Here is a 7699-nt window from a genome sequence, read left to right as displayed (position 1 = left end):
AAATATATACTTATTAGTTATTAGTACTGATAAACTAGAGCTCAGCAATCCGCGACATATTACCATTGTGCTGGACCAAGACAATTGGAAACAACAGATTAACAACTTCAAGTTAACAAAACCATAAAATCACGAATAGATGGCCTTCTCTATTGCCCATGGCCTCATTCTGGAGCAACATTAGTGTGTCTTCAGTGAATAAATAGGACCATATAATGGCAGTTATTCTCATGGACTCATTGCAGACATGACCTTACCCTCAGGACTTGAAATCTGCCCCCGGTTGGGCTGGAGTTCCTGAGGAATTTTAATGATGAGGTGTGAGGGTCAGGCCATGCTTGCTACCTCTTTTGCAAAATAGGAACCCATTTTGGTGGAGCTGACTGAGGCTGGTTGCCATCTGAGGTCCCCTTAGTGTCTCCAAGGAATGATTTGTGTGCGACAGGTAGCCAAACATTCACACACAGTGCTTAGTTACTCTAACTGCCCTGACAGAAATATAAAAAAAAATTCTATGGTGCCAGCCACTACATCTGAACACTTGTTAACATTGTGTTGTGGTTTAACCCAGCAAGCAGCTAAACACCACACAGCCGTTAGCTCATTCTCCCCCCTCTGTGAGATGGGGGAGAGAATCAGAAAAAGAAAAAGTAAAATTCGTGGGTTGAGATAAAGACAGTTTAATAGGACAGAAGAGGAAGGGATAATAATAATAATAATGGTGGGATGGGGGAGAGAATTGGAAGAGCACAAGTGAGAAAAACTCATGGGTTGAGATAAAAACAGTTTAATAATTGAAATAATAATAACAATAATAATACACAAAGCAAGTGATGCACAGTACAATTGCTCACCACCCGCTGACCGATGCCCAGCCAGTCCCCGAGCAGCGGCCCCCCCTGGCCAGCTTTCCCCCAGTTTATGTACTGAGCATGACGTCACATGGTATGGAATGTCCCTTTGGCCAGTTGGGGTCAGCTGTCCTGGCTGTGCCCCCTCCCAGCTTCTTGTGCCCCTCCAGCCTTCTCAGTCGGTAGAGCATGGGAAGCTGAAGAGTCCTTGACTAGTGTAAGCACTGCTCAGCAACAACTAAAACATCGGTGTCTTATCAACGTTATTCTCATACTAAATCCAAAACACAGCACTGTACCAGCTACTAGGAAGGAAATTAGCTCTATCCCTACCAAAACCAGGACATATTGTTAGGAAGAAACCTCTGGTTAGGGCTAACACTTGCTTTCCTCATGGATCTGGAACACCCTTTGCCTATTGTATCCCGAATAACAGGACAAGGCTGTCTCATGCTCTCAGCTTTTTCCCATCTGTAGTTATATGACTGTGTTATCTGCTAGGGATCCCCATCTTACCCAGAATTTCAGTAAGGTGTTCAGCAGCACCCAGGGAACAGGACAAAAGGGGTATATAGGTGGCAGTGACCTGTTAAGCTACAGACTGCTCACACCTGCACCCTCCGGTAGCTACCAAGCGCAGTGGGAAGACTGGTCTGCTGTAAGGCACAACAATTCTCAACTCAGCTAAGAGATATCTTTCGATTACTTTGCAGAAAGCTAACTCCGGCTCCCACTTGGTACCAAATATAAGTATCCCTGGGACTCAGTTTAACTGGTGAAGTCTTCATTTTGTCAGCCTCTAGCACAACAGTCCATTAACCTCAGTGAATTACCTTGTAGTCCCCATTCATCAAAGTGTCTGGCTACCTGATGAAATGAAGAGTTATTTCTTGGGTCTGTCACTATGTGTCAGTTCAACGTCTAAATCATTTATTCAATATAATTAATCCATTATATCCCAACTGTAGTGTCTGTCCTGTCAACCTGAAGAGGTGGTCGGGAAAGTTCCCAGGAACACCAGAAACAATAGCAATGGGACTGACGAATCACACCCGTGCCTGGCATGCCAGGGGCATCCAGGAAGGCATAAATTCCCTCCACTCCCACACTGATGTTGGAGCACAGCTTAATTTGAGGACAATGAACTTCAACAGGAGGCAGAAGGGGCAGGAACCACTCAAGGGGCAGCAAGAAGCAATTTCATAAATAGTTCCTACTGCCTAAGTGAACTGAGATGTGTGGTGAGAAAGAGCTTTCAGGGTGAAGATGAGAGTGTTCAGATCCCACGATGAGCATCGATACCCAGAAGTGCCATTCCTCCCATCTGGTGAAATGTCTGGGATCTCCCAGATCTACACCATCACTTTGGTTTTAGGCTTGCTACACCAGAATTTTACCTCAACCTGCAGGGTCGCATGACCCCCAGTTACAGACAGCACTGACTGAATGAAGTGAGTCAGTCGTAGCTGGCCTCCTGTCTGCTACCTGCCGTTGCACCTAATCTCCATCCAGCACTGCAGAACAAGGCTAGCTGGTGCCTTTCTTCCTTCACTGTCATCTAAGCCTTTACCCTGGTTCATCTGCCATGAAAGAATCTGAAATGCTGCATCATCCATCAGGCCAGCATGTGCTAGTGAGGAGCAGGCTGTGGACCAAGCCCGACAGCACTGGTGACAGAATAAAGCATTCAGCACAGAGCATATATACAGGATGATTTATACAGAAGGATAGGCAGGTTCTCGCTATTCATTCTTGAATATTTACTGGGCTGGCTTCAATTACAAGGCTTAGCAGCATGAACTTCAGATGCACAATGCTAAGTATTTTTCTAAGGTCATGGGCGGCAATTGAAAGTCAACTTTGATACATTAAAAAATACTGCTAATAGGGAACTGCTCTGAAATCAGCCCAGCATGATGCCTTTCAGATTTGGTAATAATGAATAAACGAGTGACTCGTAACAGTCTACTCGGTGGAAACAAAACATAATTTGGCTGGTCATTTGCTTTTCTTCATCTTTTTTGGGGGGGAATGGGAGGGGAGGCAAGTCCTGTGGCAATAGCCTTGAACAGACCATCTCCGTTTTGAATCTGCTGAGATGAAATATCTCCTTTCAACAACAAAGGCTGTACTCTGATCAAAGCCCAACCAGCAGCACGCCCTGCAGTGGTATACACCAGATCCTAATTCCTGCAACTGCCCGAGGGGATGTGAGACTCCCATCAGTCAAGTAATACAAGGACAGGAGAAAACACTGTAATTTTCAGTTCAGCCCAACAAACCCTGCAGCCTCTTGGCTTGCAGTAACCTGGAATGCATCCTGCAAACAATTAGCAAGATGGCTTTCCAAGCAGATCAACACCACACGGCTCTTCTTTGATATTGTTTTATTCTTCCTCCCCTCCCTCCCAAGAGTTTTTTCAGGAACTCTACATGCACGCTGCTGGGAGTACAATTATAGGACAGCATGTACAGTAGAAATTCATTCAGCATGTTTCTGGGATTCCTCATTTTTATGCAAGGGCCTCTGTGCCTGTTCTGCCTGCACCCAGTGTACGTGCAGTTATATGAGACGCTTGGACAAGCAATTACCCATCATGTGTGAATAAAGGCTTGTTTTGTCAATCAAATATATATGTGAAAAAATGTACAGTCCTGTGTTGTAATTGTCTAAAATACCATTGTGGCACGACAGTGAGTTACAATATGCCAGAGCACAGGGATCGCATGTCTCTAAGTAATTACTTGCCTTCTGCATAGACCCTCCCAGAAGCTCCTCTCCATTTATACTGCAGCCATTTATGTAGGGCAAACACTGCTGTTAACAGGCTGAATGAGTGTAATGAATGAATAAAAGTATTTTCTGTACTTAAAACTCAGATAGCACAGCTTATACTACTTTTGAAAGCACCGGCTCAATTATACCTTTTTGCAGAGTGGAAAGGGGGTCTGCACCAGCCACTTGCAGGCAGGCAGGGTTTAGCAGTGGGCAAATGTGTCATCCCCACTCTCACTTTGCTCGCTTTCCCTTTGTCCCTCTTGCACCCAGCAAGAGCAAGTCTCTTGCTACCCAGCCTTCTGCCTTACCCACAGGACCACACTATGCTCAACAGCCTACCAAGCGTTGCTGCTGAGAAATTACCTCCCAAACAGGCAAGTCCCTCACAGATAACGTGTCTGAAAATGGCAGGTTTGTTCATTCTGTTCTCTATCGATCAGGAGAGGGGGCTTCTGCTGCCAAGCCATTCTGGTTACGGTCACTGCATGGAAAAAGCAGGTATCAACTAGGGGTAGCCCCCAGACCCATAAAACATCTCAGCAGCTCCTACTTTCCTGCTGCTGGGGGTGATGGCGCAAGGGACAACAGTGCAGTACAAGGACTCTGGGCTGGTGAGATGGATTGGCCATTTACTGTCCCAGAAGGAAATATGGCTTCAAATCTAGGCTGAGCTATGGATGGTCTATGTGATGTTGATCAAACTATCTGCTCCTCTCTGGCCCTGTTCCAAGGTGGAGTCAGGGCTCTAGGAGTCTGTGCAAGTCACCATAAGTGTGCAGTTTTTGGAAACTGGTAACTGGTTAATGTAAATGTTTCCAAGTCAGAATTCTTTTTCATAGCTTTAAATACTTCAGGAAGATGGAACCACCCACTCTAAGTCTGTAGTTTTAGTCTGTATCTTTGGTCTAGAAATATATTGAGAATTTCCTTTTCTATTTTTAGGAGTTCAATTATTTTAAGAAAGAAACTTAAATTTGTTGGAGATGTGCATTTCCATGTGTATCTTACAATCACTTCTGAAAGAGAAAACATTAAAACGAAAAGACTATCTCATATTTGCCCATTAGCACTGAAAGATGACCTACGAAGCAATTAATAGTATAGATTCAATCATTTAAATTCTCCTTATTCAGCAACTGGACTTAACTGCTCTGTTAAATTCCACTGAAATCCATAATATATAAACATGTAGGTGCTTTATCAAACAGGGATGTAGTTACCTGCAGAGCCATGCTGCAGTGCAGAGAAGAGTGTGCACCGGCATGGATATGTTCTTTTATTTTCTGTGATCCTGTGTTTATCTGTAGGTCTGTGAATTCCCTTTGTGCGTACTGACAGCTGCCTGATAAATGCATAGCCACTGCAAAAAGAGATAAACCCTGCTGCAATAGCTTACTGATAGCATCAGTGTTCAATCTAAGGCAAATGCTAAATCACAGAAATCAACAGTTCATGCAGAGATCTGAGATTATTTGGTTTCAGAAGCTAAGAAGCACTGTGACTTTGCATTGGAATACAGGAAATCATAGTTCAGCTTTCCATACAAGTGTAATAGTGAGCAAGATGCGGATTTGGCAAAGTACTTCTGGGAATCTTGGGGCAGAAGGAAAACTGCTTGTGGCTTTTAAAAAATAATTTTAATTATTATTATTTCATATTTCATATATTTTCTCCACAAATAGCTCTTTCCTGTAGCTCTTTTAGAGGTGTTCGATAAACACAATCTCAGATTGAGGACACACATCAAACAGCATATTTGTGATCTCTGACTGGATAATAGTAATTCTCAGGTTCGTATTTCCTGTGCCAGATTCATGATTATGAGCTCAAAAAATCACTTTATGTGCATGATTTGTAATCATTGCTTAAAAGTCAGTAAACAATTCCGCAGTTAACTCATTCTGCCAAATATTCTTACAGAGGAAATATAAGCGGCTGTAATTCAGTCAAGGCAAATCCAATGCATATTTACAGAATCCTTGCTGTATTTCTTCTAAACTAACAGACCCATCTGGCTATATTTTGTTGCTTTTCAATACAAAAAGTGTATTTTTCAGTACAAAAAGCTGTAAAACAGCATGAAGTGAGGAGATCAGATACCTTGTTATGTAGGAAAAGCCTAGATAACAGCCTAACTCTCTATGTTTTCTTACAGTTTGCTTGACTGTTGGTTGTTGACATCATAAACTGTAGTCCCAGGCAGAAATCATAGCCCCATCTGATCTCAAAGAAATTTTGTCTTTGATTCAAGAAAAAAACAGAATTTCAACTCCATTGATTCACCTGCATTCACACTGCCTTAATTGTCTTGAAAAATGAAAGTTTCATGTCATGACTCCTGGTGCAAATCAATAAGGGAAATGTTTTTGATGAATGTTAGTCCTACAGAATTATCTGTCATCCAAAATGCCTTTTTCTCTTTCATTTCAGCAGAAAGTTTCTGTATTTTGCTCATACTCCTTGACTTTATCTTGGGTGTTACCTAAGGTTTCTAAGCATTAGTATTTCCCCCACTAAAAGATACCAGCTGCTTTATGTTTTTTCTTCCCAGCTCTTCACACCACCATCAGTGTTAGATCCTTGGCATTACAGGGTCTAGCTGTTTCTGATAGCCATGTAAATGCAAAGAAGGGCATAATTCTGAAGAGTTCATGTTCACATAAAAGCATTTTTTTTTTTAAAAGAGAGAGAGATAGATTAATATCAAGATATTCCACTAACTCGGTTTCTTATGGTGTCACTATCAGCATCAGGAATGAGTATCACACAGAGCAAAGGACACATCCCAATTCAGCTAGGGGCCATGTTCAAGCAGTCCAAACTCCAAAGCACCTGATTCTGCTGTTTCCTATGGCCTAGATATCTTTTCTGGCTGGAACTAGGCAATAAGAAGCTCTAGGCACCGACTTGAAGGTCATCTCAACCTTGCCCAAACCAACCAGTCAGTGGCTGCAGTAGAAAAAGGCCTTCGTCACCCTGAAGTCTGCCTGATCATTGCCTAGCAATTAATTTTACTCCAGTCCTGAACCATTTCTGTACCCCAATGTGTGTTCATCAAGAAGAGAAGCAGCTTGAGAGGGTCTGCTCTTCTCCCATCCATTCTGTACCCTTCCCCTGTGCTCTCATGGGGAATGGGAGGGGGTGAATCCTTCTCTCAGGCTGGCTATTGGAGGGACAAAGGGAGAAGCAAAGGAACCATTTACCCAGGTGAAGAAGGAGTGGAGTGGAGTGGAATGGAGTGGAGTGGAGTGGAGCCACCAAGTGCTGTTGAACTTTTCCTGCTCCTTCAAATCCTATGGGAACAGGATCCTGACCGAGCAGAAAAGCTATGGCTCTTACCTAGGAATTTAGCGAGTAGGACAGGCAGTCTGCTTTCAGGTGGCAGTAAAATTTGTAATGCTTAGGGACACCATTTTTTTCCTAGGAGCAATATTTCTTCAGTTAGTGATGCATTATCACCTGGTGCTCTCCAAGCACTGGTTAGTACTGTACGTACATATGTGAGTAAGCTTCAAATCCATAAAAACTGTTCCAGAATATATAGTATAATTAATCAACCATCTTTTCAACAGAGGTCACGATATTGCGCAAAGCTCATAGTTTGCTAAGTGAAACCAGAGGGCTGTTCTTTTCCTCCAGCAAGCATTCCCCTTGCAAAATCCAGAGCTATTCCATTTAAGTGTTCACTGTTTGCCGAGGGAAAGAACTTTTTTTTTTCTTAGTATGTGACAGCCAAAAACTAATAAAGTTTTTCCTGAGAGCTGGAGAATGTACAACATCTCTCCAAAGTAATAAATAGCTGCTTGGTCTCTGACTAAAAACAGCTCAGAAAAATATATCCAATTTTCTAAAGCAATCACACACAAATGTCCATGAACCTATCCCTGGAGGCTGCAGACAGACCTTAGCTTAAGCAGTGACTTAGGTCTTCAGGGTGAAATGTTGCTTGAGACATGGGGCTGAAAGGAGGAAAGAGGGGCAAATCCTGAAGGATGGATGGATGGATGGATGGATGGATGGATGGATGGATGGATGGATGGATGGGGAACCCTCTTTCTTTCCTTTCAGC

Source organism: Pygoscelis adeliae, unplaced genomic scaffold (genome assembly GCF_000699105.1).
Source record: "Pygoscelis adeliae isolate BGI_AS28 unplaced genomic scaffold, ASM69910v1 Scaffold121, whole genome shotgun sequence".
NCBI lineage: Eukaryota > Metazoa > Chordata > Aves > Sphenisciformes > Spheniscidae > Pygoscelis > Pygoscelis adeliae.
Note: the sequence above shows the minus strand (reverse complement) of the source record.